Source organism: Strix aluco, chromosome 4, assembly GCF_031877795.1.
Source record: "Strix aluco isolate bStrAlu1 chromosome 4, bStrAlu1.hap1, whole genome shotgun sequence".
Taxonomy (NCBI): Eukaryota; Metazoa; Chordata; class Aves; order Strigiformes; family Strigidae; genus Strix; species Strix aluco.
This window is the reverse complement of record NC_133934.1, coordinates 112,991,552-113,015,654: the sequence shown is the minus strand read 5'-3', so window position 1 is coordinate 113,015,654 and position 24,103 is coordinate 112,991,552.

Here is a 24,103-nt window from a genome sequence, read left to right as displayed (position 1 = left end):
GAGGCAGGCATGCTGGTACCCTTTGTTTTGGTATTCGCCTCTTTTCTTACCTTGACAGGTTTTATGAAAGGCATTGATGGAGCATTTGCCAGCTCCTTTCATGTGCTCCAGCAGAGTTGCTGTGTGTCACAGTGTGAGCTTCTCTTCCCACCTCTTTGCCCCTCTGATGTTTTGCTATCTGCTTGCAAAGGCAGGGGTTTTATTCTAAGCGTGCATATCATTGTCTCACTCTTGGCAAACTCCAAAGGATGTCTGTGTATCTCATCATACAACCTGACACAATATCCTTCCCAGATGGTCCAGATACTGTTCTGTTTCATTAACATGTTTCTCACTATTGCCAGAGCCCAATAGAGCTGTAGGAACAGTGGCTAGAGAGTGCAAAAGGCAGTAATGAGATTTTTTTATGTTCACCTTTATGGTATTGAAGAGGTTTATGTATCATCTCTCCATGCATCGTTCCCACTCAGGCTGCTGCTGGTGAACATGTTCTGTCTGACTCCTGCATCAGCCACACTGTGTCTTGATTTCCACTTAAATCAGTCTCCTACCATTTTAACCCTGGCAGCCTTTGAAATCAGGAGGCCACTGGAACAACAGGCAGAATTTATACTGCTGTTTTCATCTTCACAGCAATTTTCAAACGAGAATGAATCAATCTTTAATGCTCCCTTATGCAGGACATGACAAAAGACTGCAAGGCTGATTTTACGGACTGGGCTCAGAAAACCTGAGGGACTTGCTGAAAGCCACAAGAAAAAATATGGCCCAAATTGGAGAAAGAACAGATGAGTTTGCGGTGCCCTGTACTGCTGAATTTTTACATCCACATCATGTTTCCAGACAATATCTTTAAACTACTAGGCAGTTTATTTTCTGTCTGTGTCCTACATTGCATCACTAACAGCAGAACCGGGACATTCATTGCCACCTCACTGTGTCAATGATATTCATTGATGTAACATATTCTTTCAGTGGAAAGGGAAATTAATTATTGGAAGTTATAGGGCATGTGATAACCCAATGTCTGGCAGTGCTGAATGCCTTGGTGGAGTGCAGGATGTACTCAAGGCTGTACACAGGGAAAGGTTGGAAAAATGATTCCTCAGGCGTCAGAAACACACTCCCTCCCTCCCCCATCGTTACAAATGCTACCGAGTGGTTTCCCTGTGCTGCTGAACCTGCTGCTCCCCGCTCCCATGTCTCTCTCCTTCTCTTAATATAGCTGAACAATTTGCAGTTTCATCACTGAACCACGGCATATCCTGATTTCAGCCTAATATTGGTAGCTTTCTCATTCTGCAGACCAGAGTACATCTGCACCTTAGAGATTACTCTGGAGTTTGGATTATCCTTTCCAAACCCTGTCCACAGAATGCTTCTTTGTGGGATAATCATCCACTTTGCTCTTTAGGAATAAAGATAGATTGGGAATAAATGATTTATATTGTATATTACTGAGCTGTACTGAGCTGTATGCTATGATAATGGGTCTGAAAGTTTGGTTAAGCTAGTAATGTGGCAATATAAGAAATCAAACTGATAAAAAATGGTTAATAAATGTGAAGGACCACTGGAAGTTCTGGAAGGTAGATATGGTTTAAAGTCTAGGAAAATGTGGAAGGAGCCTACTGACTGCAATCCCAGCTCTGACACCAGTATGCTCCCTGAGCTTGGATAAAAGAGTTGTTATACTTTGCTGAAATAAGCTTCTGAAAAATGAGTTAATTTTTCTATGGTTCAAAGGTGGTTTATGAGATGAAATTATTAACCATGTAAAGTGTTCTTTACCATGTAAAACGAAGAGTAGATGATTAAAAAAAAGAGATAGCTTTCGGGTCATTGACAATCTCTACAAAACCAAAAACATACCCCCAAAGGAACCAGAGCAGGTAGAGGTTTGTAACACAGCTTCTGCCTTTAGCCTGCACTTGGAGGCAAAAAGGACCCATTTAGAAGAATGCAACAGCCTCTCCCTGACCCCCTATTTCCTGAATATTCCCAAAAGATGGGGGGTCAAGAAGAGACGACGACATCCAGAAACGGCAGGTGCATTTTATGTTCTGGCAGAAGTGGAAATAGTCTGAGAAGGGGTCTGTCAACATGGTTTTTCCTCAACACATGTGACCCCATATTTTCATTTGGGCAAAGGAAATCATTCTAGAAAAAGACAGGGAATTCAACAAATGCTCCAGGACAAAGCCACATAATTTGCTAGAAAATAATGAATCATATACAGTCATGTTTCCCTTTCATTCTTTTTATTAATGCCCACACCCATGGTCCACCTCACTTCAGTTTATTAAGGACCAGAGACCCTGTTTTAACTTCAAAGTCAGGGATGTTAAAAAAACCCAAAGCTGTCAGCAAATCCTAAAGAATGGTGCCGCTTTTCTCCATTCAAATTTTCACTTGCTTTTATTATTTTTCCTATTTCCCATCAAAGCCGTGGGAGGCAGTGATGCCTTTGGACTATTGCCCTATATCTTTTCATTCTGCCTTTTTCATTCCTTTCTGGCCCATTCTGGAACAGGAAAACAATGTGGGTGGCAGAAGGGCAGCTTCCACCACTTCATTAAAACAGTGTTGTTTTTTTTAATTGAAATGTCTTGCGGAGGCTCTCATTATACCTATTAATATACGACTTCACACCACTCTTAACAGCATTTGGCTATTATTATTTTAGATTCAAATCCATGCACTTTTGATTTAATACATTAAACACATCTAATTCCCCATATATATATTGTTGCTAGCCAGTCGGTAGCTGAGTAATATATATCTACATCAATGATGTTTTAATGATGCATTGTTCTAATATATCACCGAAAAGATAGTGCTTGCATGATAGATTAGTGTCATACATCACTGTAGAGAGGCGTTTTTTATGATGTATTGCCCAAACAATGTCGTTGGAAAGGAAGAAGAGACACATAAAAAAATGGTAGGTTTTAATTTACTACATTTTTAAAAACACTTCTAATATTCTTAGCACAATAATAGCTGACATAGTCTGAAGTGGAAGAGACATGATACTGAAAGAGAGGTCTGAACTAGATATCTGAAGTGCAATCCAGTGGATCAGAAGGCATCACACAGATTCTTAAGATATGTCCTGGATCTATTTACACCAGCAGACAGAAAGCAAAGTAAATGGAATGAAGGGGGAACCTAATTTTTTCTTTTCAACATGGACATATGTCTGATTAGAGAGGTGGGGCCTTTTTGACCCCAGGCAGGATGCCTTTGTACTACAAGCACCAGCTGATTCCAACTGGATTGATCCATGAAACACTCCCTCGCTGGAGCTGGGGTGGAAGAGGTGTCATTTTTGATGAAGTATTTATTTGCCTTTTTTTTTTTTTGAAGTCGAGTAATGCTGATCCACCAGAAAAGAAAAAAGTTCAACAGGAATATGGCTGTGTTAATGAGACATAATTTCAGGCTAAATGTTGGCTAATTAAGAAAGCTTGATATTTCTGGGTGAGGCTCTTGACAAAATCCATCTGGCTTGATCCAACTCCATTGCTGTTTGGCTTGGTGTGACTGGCTGTGCCCTGATACACATGTTTGTTTTGTAGGGAGAAAGAGGTATGGAGCTTCCAGCTATTCACCCTCTTTAACCCACAAACAAGTCTCAAACCTAGGGTTTTGCAGCCATGTACCATTGGTTTAACCTTTGCTGGAGCAGAAGGACATTTGATTGCAGAACTGCACCCTATGTATGCTCTTGCAGACACTTCACAGGTGTATCGTATACACCTCGCTGGTGGGACCAGCACCTTACCACCTGGAAGGAGCAGGATTTCAGGGCACGCTGACAGCTTCCGTGAAGACAGTGTTTCAAGATGACTGCTGAAGGCTCTGATAACTAGTCACATATAGCAAAAGTGCATGTTGGAGCAGCAAGAAAATAAAGGGGGAATAGGAGACAAAAACGAGTGAGCTGAGCATCAAGCTGGCAAGGGCAGCAGCAGAGTGAGCCATCCCTAATCATATGCCAAGTAGGACTTCTGAAAACTGCCATGACCAAAACATTTCTTTCATCCCATGGCTGCATATACCCTAGTGCTCCAACTGAACATGTTGCAAGACCAGAAATCACATAAGCCACCTAGAAACTAAAGCTGGTGTGCAAAAAGCATTTGTTTCTTCAAGAAAAATACTGCTGTACATGAAATATGAAGTGCATTGAGTTGTCTGATCACACTTTTCCTGTACGTGTCCTTCCACTGACATCAGCTAGAACAGTGAGTGAATATTAAGGAAAAAAATAGAATTATTGGTATTAAAGAACAAAAACCCCATTCACTCTTAATATCCAGTTATGTAGTTAATGTGTATCTAATGTAGAAAAAAAGCACTAAGTAGATATTGTACTCCAGGCAGAAAATATTAGACTTTAATTAAATGAAGTAAACATCTCATTAAATGTCTATTTTTACAGACACTAATGAACATTATTGCTGAAGGGGCAAAGGAAATAAGACAATGAATAAGGTAAAATGTATTCCTTAACAATTTTGAGGAGTAAATATTTCCTGTGATTTAACAAGGTATAATAAGAAATCCTACTATTTAAAAATACCTTTAAGGATGTAAGAAAACTGATCCCTGATCAACTCAGCTAGAAATTAGGCCACACATTTCCGCTTGGCTTTTTAAAAACTCCTACTCTGATTATAATGCACCATTGGAGAAGATAGCGTTATTTATTTTAGGGTATTTCACACTAGAAGAGCAGAAGCTCTCAACTGCAAAGCAACCTTGAAAAAGGTATAGAGAAATTTGAGCAGTAAAGACCTCAGTTTTAGAAGTTTTCTTTAGCTTCTGCTTACTCTTTTCAGGCAGAGTAGCCTAGCTTTCATCCTACCCCCTCCTGCAGGTTGCATGGTGAGATTTGTACTCGTTGTGTTCCCCCTTACCTGCAAAATTCAAGGCACACAGCATTTTTGCCCAAAGCCTGTCTGGTACAGTGCTGAGCCTTGCAAAGGTGCTGTGTTTTCCCCATCCATCCTGGGATGGGGCTTATCTCTCCTCATATCTGGTGTCTCCAACCCAACTTTGAGAAGGGCTGTACTCTCCACCCTCCCCACCTGGCCTGCCTCTTCCTCCTTTCCTGATTTCCCTTTCCCACCCTCCCTGCTGGTTTCATGACATGCCACCAGATGGGGAAGCTCCCCAAAGCTGTCAGGTGCAAATTGTAGGTCTGGACCAGAACGGGGCTCTTTACGACTGCTGGGACCTTCTCTTCTGCACCATCAGTTTTCACCTTTACTCTGCTCCTCAGTTGTAGAGAACGTGGCTTTTGCTCTCTGTATATTTTTCCCACATCATACCAGCACTGTTCTCTGTCCATGATTTTCGAGTGTCCAAGGTGTTGGTGAGCTGTCTGCAAGCCTGAAGAGCCCCAGGAGCTGTGTTTATCCTGGTGCCCTGCTGCAGGCAGTCAGTTCTCTCCTCAATGTGCTGCAGCACCACCAGCTTCAGCACTGGGTTTTGATCAGCTATAATACTTCTGTACAGGAGGAGCTATGGCTTGGTCCATATATCTCACATCACTCATTCATCAGAGCTTGCCTGTGTGGTTGCTGGGTATTTACAGGAGACCCTGTCTTTCTGTCATGCCTAACATTGTTTTTCTCTGAAGCATTGGATGGATATAAGTCATTGCTGGAGGCAAGATGCCCGGTGTGGGTGATCAAACTTGCTTCGCTTCTGCCCTGGAAATCAAGATCAGTCGTGGCTTGCGGTCCTGCGAGCCAGATGGCTAGCAGGGCTGTTGAATTCATTTCTTGATCTTTCTGTGCATAAATCCAACAAAATGCTTTTACCTTCCTACAGCTGGCACATGTGCCTAACAATTTGATCTTTTGCATTTTAAATATTTATTCAGTATTTAATTTAAACCCCTGAGACTAATCCTGGTGCTTTAACTTAGCCCTCAACTAGTTTCACTGAATCATCTCTATCACAATTCAGCGATCTTCAACAAATTGGCTTCACATACTAGTAGGGCACAATCCTTTTTCTATTTGTATTTTGGGGGTATTTTGGAAAGAGCTACTGGTGATTTTTTTAAGTATTATAAGGCATTAAACTGTTGTTTCTGTCTTTTAAATTATAGATGGTCTCCATAGAGACACTGAAGTTCTGCATTGCTCTCTTGAATTGCCTGAAGAAGTGGCACTTAGAATTACATTCAGAACAATGCTAATTAGCAAATGCTGAATTTTAAACAAGCTTCACAGCAAGGTTTTTGTCTGATAGGAGCAGCAACCAGCAATTGACTGACCAAACTGACAAAGCTAAATTACAGACAACATGCTATTTAATTATTCATTAGATATTTTACAGGGTTAACTACAATAGGCACCATTCCCTTTCTGAGGAATCACCGAGCCAAGCATAAGTGCCTTAGAAATCCAGCATAATAAACAGTCGGACAGAATCAGCAAAATGAAATCTGCTTCCCAAATTGCAGATTTATTGAGGAGGAGAGAGGCAGAAACAAAACTCTGCAGCCATTTGATGAGAATGACCCAGCGCATGTATGGAATAGAAATAACTTGTCAGGAGTCCAATCCTGCAGCCAAAGCTACCATAAAAGTTTTGGTGAACCTGGAGGAGGACAAAACATGCGTCCCCAGACTAGAATTAGGCCTGGACAGTGCTGGGTGAAGGAAGGCAGAGCAGAGCTCTCCAGTCTACCATTTCTGCCCAGAACCATTGGTGTCGCTGACTCGCATGTGTGTGTAGGGGCACAAGTACCCCAGCTCCCCGCACGGCTCCCCCGTACACCCACCCTGCTGAGCAGGAGGTTCTCCAAGGGCTGTCTGGGACATAAAACCGGACGGGTATTTTGACCACAGCAAAGGTCAGAAACTGCTGGTAGCTGAACACAGAAGCCAGATGTTGGTGCTAGACCTCATTAACCTGGCAGGGTGCATGTAAGGAGAAAAAGAAAGCTTCGGAGAAGGCTTTTATACTAGCTAAGACCTTGTCACTTGTTGAATAAGCCATGGTCATGATCACAAGAAGGGGGAAGATTTGTGGATCCATGCAGAAGCCACAAAGTGTGGGGAAAGGTGTTGGAATAGACACTGACCTAAGCTCAGATACACTTAGAAATGGAGACTGAAAAATACATGTTTCTTCCACTATTTGCTTTTGATCTATGTATTTCTTGTACTAGCTAAAGCAAAGACTGAGTCTGCTCCAGCAAAGCCAGTGAATGAGGACAATGTTCTCCCTCTCCCAAGCCAAAGGAAACTGAAGAGGAAATGCTGCTCACCCATGGAGAACCAAATGCAGGAGCTGTGCACAAGTCCCCATGAGCAGCACTGCCAGGACTGCTTTCAGGTGGTACTCAGGTGACTAGTTACCTGCCATTAGATGCATCACTGACCAGGTAAATAATTTTGGGCAACATTTTGTGTCAAGATTTATACTTGGAAAAGGACAGGTGGACTGCTGACATGCTATGTCCTTTCTCTGGAAGGCAGGGATAGTAGCGGCTGCCGGCATTGCAGGAAGGAAGCTCAGTCAGCACAGTTATAACTGTATGCTGATGTATCTGATGTTTGCGGAGAGCACTGATCCTTAGAGGGAAAAGTGTTTTAAAAGAGTACTAAAGTGATAGTTCAGTTTCAGTGGTAATGTAGTGCAATCTCTTACCATCCTATATCAGTCCTTGTTGTGAATTTGTTACTTAAGTGGAAGACAATGATAGATCTTGGGATTATCTCTGAAAGCCTTGATTTGTGGAGCTAAACCTTCTTCCCTTAATGCGTTCAGTGTTCCTGTAACTGTCTCAAATGCTTCCCATGCATTAGACCTGGCACCACTGTTAATGAGGGGTTCAGAAAGGGAAAAATGGGCAAATCAGTAAACCAGACTTCACTTCACACTCACATGTCTGTCAGCCCTCCACGATGGATGCAGTACCTGCAGATGCCATTCTGCATTGCAACAGGCATCTACCTGCCGCCTGCTCTGTGTGGGGAGAGACATGAGTGCAAAATGGGATGACTTCAAAACAGTGCATGCTCCCTTGGCTGGGATGATGCACTATATATCTAGTATTTGTATAAGGGGATTATACTTTTCAAGATGAGACAAGTGAGTGAGTAGGATGAAATCTCCTATGGAATCAAATGTGACTGGTAATGCCATTCACAGCTATGGTGATACTTCACCGTCCTTATTATAGTATATCTACATACATAAACTCAACTTAGTATAATAAAATCTATCTATCTAAGGTGGTTCACAGTCTGTAGTCAGTTAATTTTCTACTACCACTTTTTCATATCAGCAGTCACTGTACTTGCCATAGGCATTTGAATGATCTGTCATAGGAGAGACTTGCCAGGCAAACAGTCTCTGTACGCTGCAGTTCTGGTAAATAATACCTGTACTGAACCTGACTACAAGACTGATCTCATCCTGTGTATTGTTTTCTATGCAGTGTCCAACCATTATTATGACTGCGTGTCCCAGAGCACAGAGAAGGGCTCACGTAAAGATACAATTATTTTCCTTTTCTATTCAGCCTGCATATTTTATTCTTGCTAGTTTTGTTGGTGGCATAAAACATCTGGGTGCTGAAGCCTGCAGACTTCTTGTTCTCTCCTGGCACTGAATCCCACACACATCTCAGAGAGCAATTGGTCTCTTTTCATGTGTCCACTGAACATGGCACTGTAGGAGTATACATAAGGGAAAGCCTGAAATAGGCCCTTTTAATTTGACAAATGGAAGTACAAAGATGCTGGGTTGCTGCTGTTGCTGGTTAAGACAGCTACTCTCAGCAACATCCAAGCACATCAGCTGAGATCAACACAATTATATAGGTTTGAGTGAGTGTGCAGTTTCTCCTAGTCACCAAAGAGTTCGTAAATGATGACGCAAAGAGATTAAAAAAAGAACCTGGTGTTTACCCATACCTTTCTCTCTCCATTTCTATGGTGCCAGCTATATAACTACCCACTTCTCCATGATGTGATTGCTTTCTAATCAAGGGTAACATCCTGCCTCGGGGATGGCATCCACAAGTGGATTTGCCCTGCTTGCATGAAAATATAGTCAGACACTTTGTAATCACCCCAAGTACCCAAACTCCCAATGCTATTTCACGGTCTGAGATGTTCATGGAGAAAAAGAAAAAGGCCACGTGAAAGAAGGCATTGGCATGATGATCTGGGACCTCTTGCTGAGCCTGTGCTGTGCTCACTGTAAAGCAGCCTTGTTTGGGGTTGTGCAACCTTAGGGCAGGCTTCAGCAGAGCAGCCCTTGTCCACACAAAGCTCTGGATGGGCACACAGTTTGGAGGAGAGGGTCCCAGGAGGCTAAGAGAGCAAGCACAGGTGGGGTATGCCACAGCCAGGGTCAAGAGCTCTCGCAATCTCTGAGGATTTTAAGGGTGTAAAACCCCACTGAGTCTCAGCTCCCTCCTCCAGTATTTCCCAGACTAGGAAAGGAAGGATCTGGGGTTGGACCACTTGGCTGAATGAAATGAACAGAAGTGAGAAGAAATGTTTATTGAATAGTTGTATTCATTTTAATGTGTTCTTCTGTTACCTAGGAACAATTAGCAATTACTTTCGATCTGATATCCAAAGAATGCATCTCTGGAATTGACCTGACTGCATGGGTTCTGGCTGCACCTCGGTCTGCATGTGGGTTCAAGCAGTTTGGTCTGTGTCCAAAAGTAATTTGAATCCAAACAGTGCTTGTTGTTTTTTAAGAGTGGCTCTGATTGCTGAATTAAACAGAAATAAGAAAAAAAAAATTAAAGCAAGCAAAGGATTTTTTAACTGCAATATAGCCAGTTTGACATTTCTGTATTTATTATTGTAGTGATCCATCACTTGGCCCTATCATTTCAATCTGCATTTGTCCAAGAACTATGAAGCAACAGTACTTTCTACCAAAAGCCATATTACAATACATTAGCAAGAGAGCTCACTCTATCAGAGCTGAAGATGTCTCCTTAGACTAATGTTCAACTTCTGTATTTTCTGGCTTTCGGTCGATTTATCCATGCAGCCATAATATCACAATGCTGCAGGCTCTTATGTTTCATTTCCTAGCTTTCTAAAGGAAACAAGAAAAATAAAATGTAATTTAATGCACTCCACAATTACTATTTAAGCATTACATCATCAAAAAGGCTGTCACTAACTAGTAAGTGGTCCCAATGACAAGACAGCATTACCTAGCAACTGTAGAGAAGCTATTAACCCTTTTGTGAGCACCATATCCATCACTGAAGCTGGAAATATATTGCAGGAAACAAATGCATATGCCCAAGTGCCTGAAAAAAACCGAACTTCTTCCATCTTGTGATTATGGTGTGAACATTTTGCTCTGTAATTCTGAAAAGATGCCCAATTCAGTTTGTGAAAGAACATATGAGGACCAAATGGCTGTGAAGGCATCTTCTGAGAAAGAAGGGAAGCATGATGAATCATACTAGTGCTATGTGTGCAGACGCAGGGTGAGACAGGTTTTTTCTCTAGCCTGAAGAAGAATGACTGGTTAAAATATTACCAAGAGTCTCAAAAGGTTTACACTTATTATTTGCACAGCTCATGGGTTTTTGCAGCCCTGCAGAACATCATCCGATGTTTTAGGGAACGTTATCTTCATCCTGTATTCTGCATAGCAGAAAGAGGTAAAGTTAGCTATAAGCTTTAAAATTAAGTAAGATTTATGCAAAGAAAACAAAATTAAATCTGAACTCTGACATGATTTACATGGGAATGGGCAGGTCCTGAGGGATGAAGCACCTGTAAGCCACCTCCTGGGCCCATGCCCTCTCCTGACAAATGCTACCAGCACCTGAGTTTGTGTACCTCCCAAGAAACTTATGGGATTGCTCTTGCTGCAGGGCTGAAATGTGCAATCCACACTGAGAAGCAGTGAGGACCTCCACTGCAGCTGCAGCTGATACAGCCACATGCCAGGAAACTGGCAGCAGAAGTGAGCGCTGCAGGAAGGAGCAATCTGGAAGAGGCACCAAGAATCAGTTCTGCATGTTAAGGACTAGACTGGCTGCCAGTAGGGCAGCATCTCCATGGACTGTTATCTTCTTAAAGACCTATCTTCAGTTTCCATCTTTTCCTGTTGTGGTCTTGCACACAATGTTCATGTTCAGAAGGAGATTGCCAGACACAGACAGAGCTCAAACCCTCATGTTTTCTGTGTGAATAGAGAAAAAAGGCATGCGTTCTCCTGTTCCCCACCCCTATACTAGATGGGTTTCCACATCCTTGGAAAGACCTCCATGGTGATGTCAGCAGGCTCTGTCTATCTTCAAACACTGCCTTTTATTTTGTTTGAATACAGATGTATAGTGACAAACACAACAGCCTAATTTGCACGTCTTTTCTTAAATTGCATGACTTGCAGTAGCCATGAAAGCAAGCAAACCAGGAGATTAAGGAAGTGTGAGGAGAGAAGAAAACCCCAGAAAAAAGCAGCAAGAAGAGAATAGTATTTTCTTTTCAAGTTCAACAGAGATGGTCTGGACAAACGTCACCCTAATTGGAGCAATTCTTCAGTATATTCCAAATAAACAAACTGTCTAACTCTATTATATATGATGTTGTGTATTTGTTCCAACGATCTTTAACTGGGTACTGAGACTGCGCTGCTTTGTGTGTTTCCATTCCAGATAACTAAAACAAGCTTTGTAAAATCCCCCCAGAAAAATATGATGTCCCACTAAATCCCTACTCTGATATGATTCTAAAAAGACTGACTTTGATTACTCTGTTACTTTGTCATAAGCAATAATAAAGCAGAGCAATAACTAGCCAGCATGAAAGATCCAGCATTTTCAGCAAAGGTGCAGAGAAGCAGATAGGACCTAATTTGTGTTCTGCAAAGTCTCAAGCCAGCCAGGAGCTGACACTCTGCCTCTCACTGAGTTCACTAGAAATCTCTCAGCATCTCATAAGATCGCTGAGCATCTGGTAATATTGACCCCATCAGTGCACTTCCAAGTACTCAGTGTCCACATCACCCGTTAACATAAAGGGGATACAGTATTTGTAAGAGCTGGTCAAAATGTTGGTGAACACCTTCACTATTTTACTGGGTTAAAAAAGGCGCACCCGCTCAAGCCATCAATGAAAGTATCATCATCAGTGCCATGAGGATCAAACCGTGTAAAATGATTTTGCAATATTTTCATACCATAAAATATGTACAGACATTAAAGCCACCAATCTTGTTGCCTACAAATACTGCTGATGCATAGGAATTTACAAAACTATCCACAGAGCTTTGTGAACCATCTTTAGGACCTGGGACAAATCCCAGATCCTGATACTTCTTTGATGTTATGACCACTTTTACAGCACCCAGCTCCAATTGTTTTTCTCATTTTAATTAACCAATTTCTTAATAGCAACAAAACGCTGTATGCGTTTCACTGTGGGGAGATGATTACACAGTAACTTTGTTAAATTCGTTTGGTCTATGACCTTGTGTACTCTAACACCATCTAAGTAGGCACTGGATTTACAGCATAGTACTGTATTGCCTGCAGCAACCGGACACCTAAACCCTCACACCTCACACAGAGAAACTCATTAGAAAACTGGCCTGAAGAAGCAGAAATAAAATTAAAACAAAACATGGAAACTGTTTTTGCAAATTAAAAAGTGTCCCAAAAGAGGGTAATTCTGTTAGTACATTTGATAAAGTAAAGCAAAATTTCAACTCTAATGGAGACTTTCAGCAGAAATCATAAATGAGCAATGAAGATACTGGTCTTTTTGAAGTGCTGCATGGTTCAGCAGAGAACTCACAACCATTTAATGAACAATTTGTGAAAGAAAAGAGAAGTAGCACATTTTTCCCTCAATTAAAGTCAATGGGCTTGCATGTATAAGTCAACTGTAACTCAAAGAGACATTCTTGTAATATTAATTATTCATCGAAATTTTGCATTAATACACATACTCTTCTAATGGGTCATTTTATTCTCTGTGAGTGCACAATTCCCTTTTTTCCAGCATAGCACTGTATATTACCTAATCACATTGAGAAAACCTACACAACTTCAAAATAGTTCACAGTAGAAAATTTTTAAAATTCAAGCTGCACAACCAATGTCATCTCAGCAACTTTACTGAGAGGAGCAAACTGGTGGGAGAGTGATACCTCCTCTATTCATAAGGGGAAGCCTTGACTACCTAAGAAAGAGGCCAGATTTTTTTCAAAAATATTCGCCATTCTGCAGTTTCTGTTCTCTTTTCAGCCGAGCTATTGCTGACTATGAAAACCTGGTCCCCTGGATAGTCTGCAAGGTATAAGTTAAACTACAGATATTATTTTATTTAACTTTATATTAAGCCTAATGAAGAGAAATACAAAATGCAGTGTCAGACAACGATGTGATTAGAAACCTTCCTTTTGCATATCCTGGTATCTGTTGACTTGAACGCTTTGCATTTAATTTCTTTGTTTGTTTTCTTTTTAATGGGAAAAAAACTTTTTGGGTGAAGGCAAAAAAGTGATAGTCAAACTTGCCCCTAAATATTAATCTCGGAGAGTGACCAAACCAAATATATTTACTTTAAAGTTGCTGTTTCTATTTTAATTTTATTTTCTAAGTTAGGAATGTGTGAGAAAGAGGTTGTACTGGAAGCTGAATTTCATTCTTGACCATAGCAGGTACTGGCAAGATCTCACTATGATTTATGTCCACACATCTTATATTTCATTCCCTTATCTTTTTAAATGAGTTGTGAATAATTCAGAGAATGACTGGGTGGATAACAGAGTTTGTGCACCCCTGAAGATTGAAATCTTCTAATTACCCAGTAACAGATACAGCTTGGAAGTGGTAACACCAGGTTTCCTTACCCCACCTGTCCATGGCCCAGGGCTCATCCTTATGCATGAGCCCTTCACTATCCAGCTCCCAATTAGTTCTCAGCTTGTCCTTCAAGACATCCAACAAGGCTGACAGTGAAGATAATGTTCATAAGAGGCCACTTGCCCAGGGGGAAGTCAACTGTCACTATCAAATTTGTTCCAGCAAAAAGTTAAGTATTTGGTGGATGTTAATGACGTACCTGTCACTATTGCCTGAGACCAGGCTTCAGCCTCACCAGAAAGAGGCTCATAAATCCTTATTGAGCTCTTATTATTATTTCCCAATAAATCTTCCTCTTTGAACATTAGCTCTTGAGGTCATTGACCTGAGTACACACTTAAGAAACTTTGTTAGTTAGCTAAAAGAAGATAAAATTAAGACAGGCAGAAGCTGAGTTAATCATTTGGACATATGGAAATAATGTGGTAATGTTGTTTATACGCAGGCAGGCAGTTCACTAATAGCATTGCTGCAAAACACTCAGAGGTTTTTAACTGGAAAAAAGCCAAGATACCCAGAATTCAATGGATTTGATTGAAAGCTCCTCTTCTGCTTAATTTGCTGTGGGCATAATGAGAAGGATCTGTAATTGCTAAACAATATTAAAAGACTACAGCAAAAGGCAAACTAAAAATATGAGGGAACTTTTCAGTTAGGAACAGGGAAACTGACTGGACAGTGGGAAAACACCAACTTTGACATAAAACTCTTCCTGAAATACACTATAATAAAGAGTCCTGGCTGTATAGCACCACTGCAAGTGCTGTTATAAAGATAGGAGATAGGCTTGGGGTTGGCTTTTGGGAGATTCAGGCAATGACATAATCTACTGCCTTTGGTAAGGCCTGAGCAAAAATTAGCCAATTCTTTTTCTCCCATGGCTGCTTACAGAACAGTGCCTCCAGAGCTATGTTCTTCTGATGCCAGGAAACCTTTACTTTCCAATGTAGGTTTACCCAGGGCCTCTTCCTACCCATTTGTCCTTCTAGCATTGTCCCTTGACTTAAGTGACCCTTCTTTTCTGGTATTTGTTTTCCTGATAATATTTATAGACAGCAATCATAAAAGTATTAAAGATGTTCGTATTGATACAGAAAGGAAAAAAAAAGGAATGGCATGACTGGCATGCTATAAACAAGGCGGGGGGGTTTTAAAGGTGTGAGATTTCTCTCTGCATCTGAACTTCAAACATACTGCGTTTGGGGGTGAGAGGGGAATGGGGGTGTTTCATTCAATTAACAAGATAGAGGCCACTGACAAAGTTTAATTCTGAATTTGACAAAAGTTTTGGGAAGTTTGTCTGCCAGGGTTTAATGCAGATGACTGTACAGCCCATATACATTCATAAGATGTTTCCTTCCCTGTGTTTATATCCTGGTTGGCAGCAATGGGAGCTGATGAGTCAAGACCAGTTTCCTCCAGTCCCTCCAGCCTGCCAACATGCAAATGTCCCACCACATTTCCCTGGGCCGGGCAGTCGGGGTGGTGTTGCCAGTGAGCCACAAGTGCCGGGCTCGGGTTGTCTCCTGGCTGGCCACGCAGGATCCGGCCTGGCAGCTGCTCCGCTCCTGCGGGCACAGGGAGGTTTCAGCTGGGCAGGAAGGAACTGGCTCCATGGCTGACTTCCTTGTGAAGGGCAGTAAAAAGCAGTGAGCAGGGAGCTCACACCAGCCTATTGGCTTCCATAATGATATCAACAATAACAACAAATCCCTTTTTCCAGACCAGCCCTGTGGAGAAACCAGAGTAGACTGAGGATGTAATCCCCGGCAGACGAAGCATTGTGTGGGGCTCTCCCAGCTGGTTTAAGCTGGGTTCACCAACAGCCTGCGCTGGTGGGAGCAGCAGATCACTTGCTACAGGCTGCAAAACCTGCCTGGGAAGTGCTGAGCCTCAGCCGGGCCAGCACGTGTGCCTGCTGCGGCAGCGAGCCCCAGACCCCTGCAAAGGGTGACAATGAGAACACCTGGCAGCCAACAGCCCTTGCTGGTCGAACAGCCCCCAGTCATCTCTGCGACACACTGAGCCTTGTCCTCTGCTTGCAGGGTGGTCTGCAGAGGCACGTATTTAAACTTCAGATCAGTGTGTGCTCAGCCAGCTGAAAACAAGGATGTCAATTAGCAGCTGGAGTACCACTGGACTGGAAGGCTGAGTATTGTCCCCTGCCACAGCAGCACCTGTGAAGGGGAAATCAGCATGCACAAGTACCTACATAGGGTAAAGTTATAAGCAGCACTCCTCTGCAGACTGCCCAGCAGGCATTAGCTGGCAGTAACTTCTGTTAACTTCTTGTAGGTTGCATCTGAACTGATGAACTTGGGCTGGATGGCTCTGCACTGTATTCCTTTTTCTAGACCATTTGTTAAACTGTTCAAAATGAGGAAAGTGTTAGCATTTGATTTTGCCACTAAGTGTTAATTTGGGACCTGTTACACCTTCTCTTTCATCTCTATTTTACTAGTTTTAAAACTGGTGTGATTAAATAAAAAATTAGGGCTAGAAGCTAAAGAAAGGAGCTAGAAAATATCATACTGTATTTTAAACTGTTCACAACTGTGCCAGGTAGACGTTAAAGCTCTCATCTGACAGTTTTCAATCAAATAGCTCATATTCAAGTTTAGTAAACTGTGGTCTGCTAATATTTTAAAAGTTGAGAACTGCACGTGGGCAATAACTGGATAAACACCCTAAGAAAACAGTACCCAACTTGGTGACATGGACTGCAGCACAGGAGACAAGCTCAGCTTTTAAGATTAGGCAGAAAGCCAAGCCATCACTAGAGTCATTGCTGGAACTAGAAACACAAAAATATTGTGTCCCACTCCTCCCAAGTCACAGTGCCCTAAACGCCTGCTCAGCTGCTACCTAAAGGCAGCAATATTGAAAATTGTTTTCTGGGTTCTTGGACATGCCTGTAAGCCCCTTGGTTTCAACATCTACATCCAATATAGCCTCTTCCCCCTTGGGATCTGTGCAGTAGTGTCCCAAGTCTGTTTCCTGACAGGCTTGGGAACCAGCCTTAGGTCCCCTGACAACTTCATTATCTTGAACCCAGCATCACTGGTGCAAAGATTTGGAATGGAGCTTTCCCCTTTCCAGGGAGAGTAAGAGATGAGAGACGTGCTTGTTCATGCATGTTGGTTTCCTCTGCACCAAGTGGTGGTCACTCATTCTGTGCAAGGTGGGAAGTTGTGGGGGGATAGAGAGAAGCTGTCCCCTGTCCCCTGTATCACAAAGGACAGCTTGACCATCATGGATGGCCCTGACACCCCAGCCCTTGCTGCAGGCAGGCTTAGAGCACTGACTTCCCTCGCAATGGAGATGCCTTTCAGCATCCCAGAATGTAGTAGTTAAAGCCTGGAGACTGGCATGATTCCAGGGCCGACCACAGCGATGTCTGGTGACAGCGACCGCATGGTCCTCAGCTGCTTGCCTTCCAGACAAGTGGGAACAGGCATGGCACCAGACAAAGCTTGTACAGGGGAAGAGCTTTCCCAGCAGCAAGTCTGGTTGTCACCTCTTTATACTTTTCCCCCATGTCCACATTAAACAGGTCCCTGCTGAGCACTCCCTGAATCCTCTCCTGTGCATTTGTTTTTCCTCTCTAACCTGTGCAGGGAGTCTGGGAGCTTAATGCAGGCTGTGGCAGCTTTACTTCTGCAGCAGGACTTCTATAATCTGTAGCAGGTTGCATTCCCAAGGCCATTTGCATGTTTCACCTTTTTTCATCTATTTTAGATCTTCCCTCAAACACTTCTGCCCCCACTCGCCTCTCTTCTCTGCAGGGATTCTCCCAGAGCTGGCTCTACAGAAATCTCTCATCATCCCTAGCAGAGCTCTTCTGTGCGAGTGCTTTACCAGACACACTCATCTTTTATTCCTCCCTAAGTCCATCAGTCCAGCTTTCCTGCCTTTATTTATACCAGTAACACCTTTTTCCTTTTAAACCTTTTTTCTTTTTTATAGAGGGTATAATAAAAAATTAAATGAAACCACAAAAGCTCATTTTGTAAAACTTGGTCTGACCTACATCTCCAAAATCAAAGAAATTCTGAGCTAATGATGAATCTGCCTTGTTCAGCTAATCCTGCCTAATTGCCAGAGTTCACGGGCACTGAGCTGGTAGTGCAGAAACAGAACACGATGGTCGTAGAGTGATGCTTTCACTGTTTTTTGTTGAAAAGAGTGATGGAGTTCTCATATTTGGAAAGTTGGGATAAAATTTGCTGTAAGGTGATAAATTTACAAAATGGGTCAAATCCCAGACTGTAATATTTAACAGCAACCTATTCACTCAGAAGGAAATATACTCATTAGAAAATATGCATGTAAAAAGACTTTGCCATTCCAATAGAATAAGACTGGAGATGAAATAAATTCCAAAACTAGCAGTCAACAATGTGCATCCAGCAATAGCCCTAAAAAAAGGTTCGGTTTTCTCACCAATTCAGCCACATGACCTTAATGCCTACTCCAATTGTTATTGTATTAACTGCTCAAATTAATTTAATCTGGAATTTGGTCAACACAATGTCTTACAAATTGTAAATCACTAAAAATACCTATGCTGGCATATAAGTAGATCTATAACCTCTGGGTATTAGCTTAGGAACTAAAGCTGCATGTGAGATTCAGTATTGCTTTAGTAATTAACAATCCACAAGCAGATTACTTTCATACTTCATCCTTGAAGTAATATCATCATTTGACTGGCAGTGTGAAGTCACTTGCGTGTGATGGACATTGATCATTAATAAGAATCTGAATTTTTCCCTCTCCTGTTAAAACGAGAAGCACTAAATTACATTCTGTTATTTCATAGTAAGCAATGTACTGCAAAAGTCTGAAAAAAAGTACCTATCTATATATATTTTATTAGATTTTACTTTTTCATTTATACATATTCACTAATGGCAATAGCTTTGATATGAAGAAACTTTTTTGCCACATCAGAGAAGGAAGGTTATTTTTCCCCAGATAGTAACTACCTACTGTATGGAAGCGGGTCTAATGTGTCTAAGTACAGAGTACTACAATGGCATTATTATAACTATTGCTTCATAAAACTTCAAACTACCATAATAATTTAATATCAGTGCAATCAAACTTTATGTGACTTTTTCTGCAGGCATACTTCTGCAAGTGAGAGCTTCCTACTTGTATTTTTTGTGTGGGGGTACTCCTGCAGTAGTTTAGCAAATAGTAACTGATCTCCTAATCTAAAGCTGCCTATTAACAGAATTAAGTTCAGTGAGGTACTCTTTGTAGAATAGGTAAACTTTGGCTCATAAAGCCTAAGAAGAGATGGAGTTAGATTAGAAGGGAAGAGAAAGGGAGAGGAGAATTGGGAGGAGAGGGCTGGGAGGGATCCCAGTGTCTTGGGAGAGTCTGTCCCTGGTGTCACTTTTCTCACTATCTTGGACTTACACTCATCCTGCACCACATTCAAAACCTGATGCATTGATCTCCGCTGGGAACAACCCATGTGGAAAGACGATCCCTTAAATATCTGCCATATTTTAGGCTCAACATGGCTGGATGTCAGTGGAGGGTGAAATGACTGCTTAAACTTACATCTAATATGATTCTGCTCAGGAGAAGGAGACAGCAAAGCTCTTCTTGAATGCAAGAAGATATTTGTGCACGTATATGGGAGAGAGCAGTACACTTCACATTTTCAAAAGTAGTAACTCTTCTGAGATGAAATCACCATTTCAGGAAAGTGGTGAGGCAGTGCAGTGCGCCATCAGATCCACACTCATGTCCAAGGTAGACTTCCAACAGCTTACCTCCCCCCAAGACCAGGTACCCCCAGCTTGAAGCTCAGGGCAACCTGCTCTGTATCTATTTTTTGCAACCACAGCTTTCTGCTGCTGCAAACCAAGCAAGTCTAAGATCCATGTCTACAACCTGAGGTGTGAGCAGAGCACAGGAAGACTTTCTTCTGTGCTCTGACTTGAGCATCTCCCTGTCTTAGGCAACACAGAGGAGAAAGTTGATTGGTGAGAAATCAGCAGGTTAGGACAAAAAGTTGGTGGGTGCTTGTGGGAATGGAGATCTAGAAGAAGATGTGTCATTGTCAGCCCTGATCAGAGAGAGAAATAGATGGGCTGATGTTTGGGTTGGAATAGATTTCATTTTCTTCTTAGTAGCTTGTATGGTGCTGGGGTTTCGATTTGTGACCCAAACAGTGTTGATAACGCAGGGGTGTTTTAGCTATTGCTGAGCAGTGCTGACACAGTGTCAAGGCCTTTTCTGCTCCTCACACTGCCCCACCAGCAAGTAGGCTGGGGATTCACAAGAAGTTAGGAGGGGTGTTTAAACCAGACAAGGGGACACAGCTGGGACAGCTGACCCCAACTGACCAAATGGATATCCCAGACCATATGATGTCGTGCTCAGCAATACAAGCTGGGGGAAGAAGAAAGAAGGGGGGACTTTCGGAGTTGCAGTGTTTGTCTTCCCAAATAACCATTATGTGTGATGGAGCCCTCCTGTCCTGGAGATGGCTGAACACCTGCCAATGGGGAGTGGTGAATGAATTCCTTCTTTTGCTTTGCTTGCACCCGTGGCTTTTACTTTCCTGATTAAACTGTCTGTATCTCAGCCCACAAGTTTTTGCACTTTCACCCTTCCGATTCTCTCCCCCATCCCACCAGAGAGGAGAGTGAGCGAGCAGCTGGTGAGGCTGCGCTTCCCACTGGGGTTAACCCATGACAGCAGAGAAGATGAAAAAGGGACAAGGACCATGGGACAAGGAAACCTAGAAAAGTCTGAGAGGCACAAGCTGGGCCTGGTAAGGGTAGAGAATAGAACAGAGAGGAAGGGAGGGAGCAGGACAAGTAGAGGACAGGAGGTATGGGGTCATGGTTAGTGGATGGGTGCAAGAGCCTAGGACCTAGCACAGCCTCCTGCAGAGCCCTGAGTGGCTCCCACAGTCCCCAAATCCACCTTTCCTCTGCAAACCCAGGGGCAAAGCGCTCCCTCCCCATTTTGGGTTGGCTGAGGAAGTGGAAGAGCTTTGCTTGCCATCCTTCTGTTACCTCGAGAGGTCACGGGCTCTGCCAAACCCAAAGGAAGCGGCTCAGATGATGACTCAGGGGTGTCACAGTGATGTGACACAATGGAGTTCCCTGTGGTGGGTAGGAGTGTAGTTCTGCTTTCGCTCTTGCAGTGGTAAAGTACAGGATTGAAACAGCAGTGAAAACACAAAGTTATGCCTCAAAGTTGGGAAGTGTCAGAATTTAGTTTCTTTGCCACTTTTATTCCCCTGCTTCCCTTCCACCCCCCCTATTTTCTGTTCCTAGTGTGAACCACCCTGTTTATTTCAGCTCCTTCTCTTCCCTGGCACAAGGGGAGCTGTTCTGGGCATGAATCAGCCTGGTGCAATGAAAGAAATGCTGCATAGTTGATCCCTTTTCTTCTGTTGCAGAAATTAGGCAATGAGTATTGAGTGATATAGGGGCTGGAAGAAAAGCTGACCTGCTGAATGATGCAGGTACTGCTGCCCTGGAAAAGAAATGCTTGTGGTCTCTGCCTAGAGTCCTCACGTGGGGTCCTTGCATGGGGTGGGTCAACTGCTCAGACTCAGCTGTCTACAGGCAGTTGCTTCCTCTAAGCACGTCGCTCAACAACTGCCTGACCCAGAGGCTTAGATTGATTTTTGAACACGAAGGACACTGTTACCAATAAGGTCTCTTTGTACCACACATAAGGCATGATTACGATTCTGACAAATGTCTCAGACTGAGCTCTCAGAAATACTGCTTTGGACGTCAGTGACTGCACCTCAGCTCCTTCTGTTCAATGAGGATAAAGCATGTCCTTACTTCACTGTGTCCTAAGAAGAAAGCAGTATTTGTGAAGTACTCAGATACTTAAGTGCCATAGGAAAAAGTGAAGAAACTAGTACTTCTGTCTTTGGAACAAGAGCTGGGTAGTGGATAGTGACTAGGGTATGAAATAATGCATTCAAAAGGAAAGTTGCAATTAAATATTTAATACAGTGATGCAAAGATGCTGTGGGCAGTATAGTATGAGACAAGACAGTGTCATAATGTTTTGCAATCACATTTGCAATAGGCCAAACTGAAGTTTCATGGATAACCTCAACTGTTTTTTAAATTCGAGTGCTTAGTTTTGTAGCCCTAAGACCATTCTTTTGCTAGAATATTTTCCATGTGTGCAAGTTTTTAATATAGAAAAGAATAATAACCTGAGCTAGTGGGAAAATTACTTACCTTCCTCTACAAATTAATTTGATGGAAAATAAATCAGCAAGGCAATTTTCACACTTTAACTGTACTTTTGTAACTGTGCTGTAGAGCCAAGTTTTCTTCTTTGGTAGTGAAAAGATGTTTTACTTATTGACTTGATTTACTGATTGAATCTACTTTAATTCAGCTACATAGAGTGGACAGCATCATGCATACTGACTAATTGTCAGGGCATCTGGTGTATGTGTATAGGAATTGTTAGTTTCTTAATATCTAAAGAAACAAATAAGTTATTAGAAAATGTCCATGAAATTTTATGTCAAAATCCTTGAGAAACTAGTTTTGATGATGTTGCACACAGATTCCTAGGGCGCCAAATACTCTGGGTTAAAATATTTTACTTAACAAAAGAAATTCAGTAAAAACCTATCTAAAATTGTGATTGTGTTTTGCCTCCTATCAGAATGTCTGGAGGAAATTATTCTTTTTAATATATTTGTAAAGAAAGCTCAGAATAAGCAGAGCACGTTCGGCAAGTTCTGAACCACAGCAGGCTTACTACTAACTTTTCCAGATTGTATATTTTCAGGTATAGGTATAGTTAGCATGGGGGGGGGCTTTGGGGGCGGGTTAGGAAAAGCAGACAAACTGACTGACTGCACCACTGCTAGAAAAACTTAATGCCCAGGGAGCTCGCAATCAAATATTTATAGCTTTATGGGCAACAAATACTCTGTGAGACAAGACTACAAAGCAGTCCCATGCTCAGGTATTCTTTTTGCTGTCACCCTATCTCATTTCTTTCACCATATCCTTTTTCAGAATACTTACTACGCTGTCAGCGTCGTTACTGCCAACCCCACTGCAAACTAGTAAAATGGGGAATGCTATTTAATGCATTTTTATGGATTTCTCAATTGATCCAGTTGGTTCATATTCAAATATTGTGTTCATTTTAAATGATGCAACAGGTAGGGCAAGTAGCACTTCTGTTCAAGAATCTGTTTTTCAAGTACATCACATTTAGAGATCTAGAAACAAACAAACAAAAATTTCAGAAAACATTTTGAATCATTTTTAGATGATTAGCCCAGTTTTCATATTGTATTTTAACCACTAATTATCTTAGGAGATGATTTTGCCAGGAAAAGGCTGCACTATGAATAATACTTTCAGTATTTCTGCACATGCTGACTTCTGAGGCAACTGAAATGAAAGTGGCTCTTCAGAGGAGATCTGTACAAGATTTTCCAGTCAATGGAGCTAGTATGAAAGATTAGACCAAGAAGTCACCACATACAAGGCTGCGGTACTCATTGCCAGCTAGAACTAACTGTGTCCAACACCTATAGGGATGCTGGAAAGCACAACTTGCAACCTCTTTATTAGGGTCTTTGTTGGCAATGCTGGGAGACCTGTGTCTCAACTTCCTTTCTGTAACATGGCTATATAGTGCTGGTGTCACTAAGCATCTCAGACTCCACAGGGATCTGGGAGAAATTTAACCCCCTGCTGCAATACACTCTTTTTTTGGTATCAATTTTCTTTTTCACACGGAGTTTAGTAGTTTGATGGCCGAAAAGGCTGTGCTGGGCTCTGAAGTGTGCTCTTGCCTCTGCAGAGGGGCACTGCACAAAGAAGAGGGTCCTTGTCAGCGCTACAGGGAAGAGAACATGACAGGCTCATCTGATCTACTCTGCTCCTGGTTACCATCACCAGAAGGACAGAGAGCAACACAAGCACTCAAATATTGCTATGTATCAGCTGTGCTTAATCATCCATAGGGCTACAAGAGATTTTCTTAACATCTGCCTAACCAGCAGCTTTGCCATTTATTGGGATATTTGGCCACTTTAGCTCAAAACCAGATTTATTAATATCAAACTTAAAAAAATTATCAACTATTGCAAATGCTTCCCTAGGATACTCACTGATAGGGGTTCTTAGAAAATATAAAATCCTTTAAGTACATGGGCCTTCATACAAATTTTCT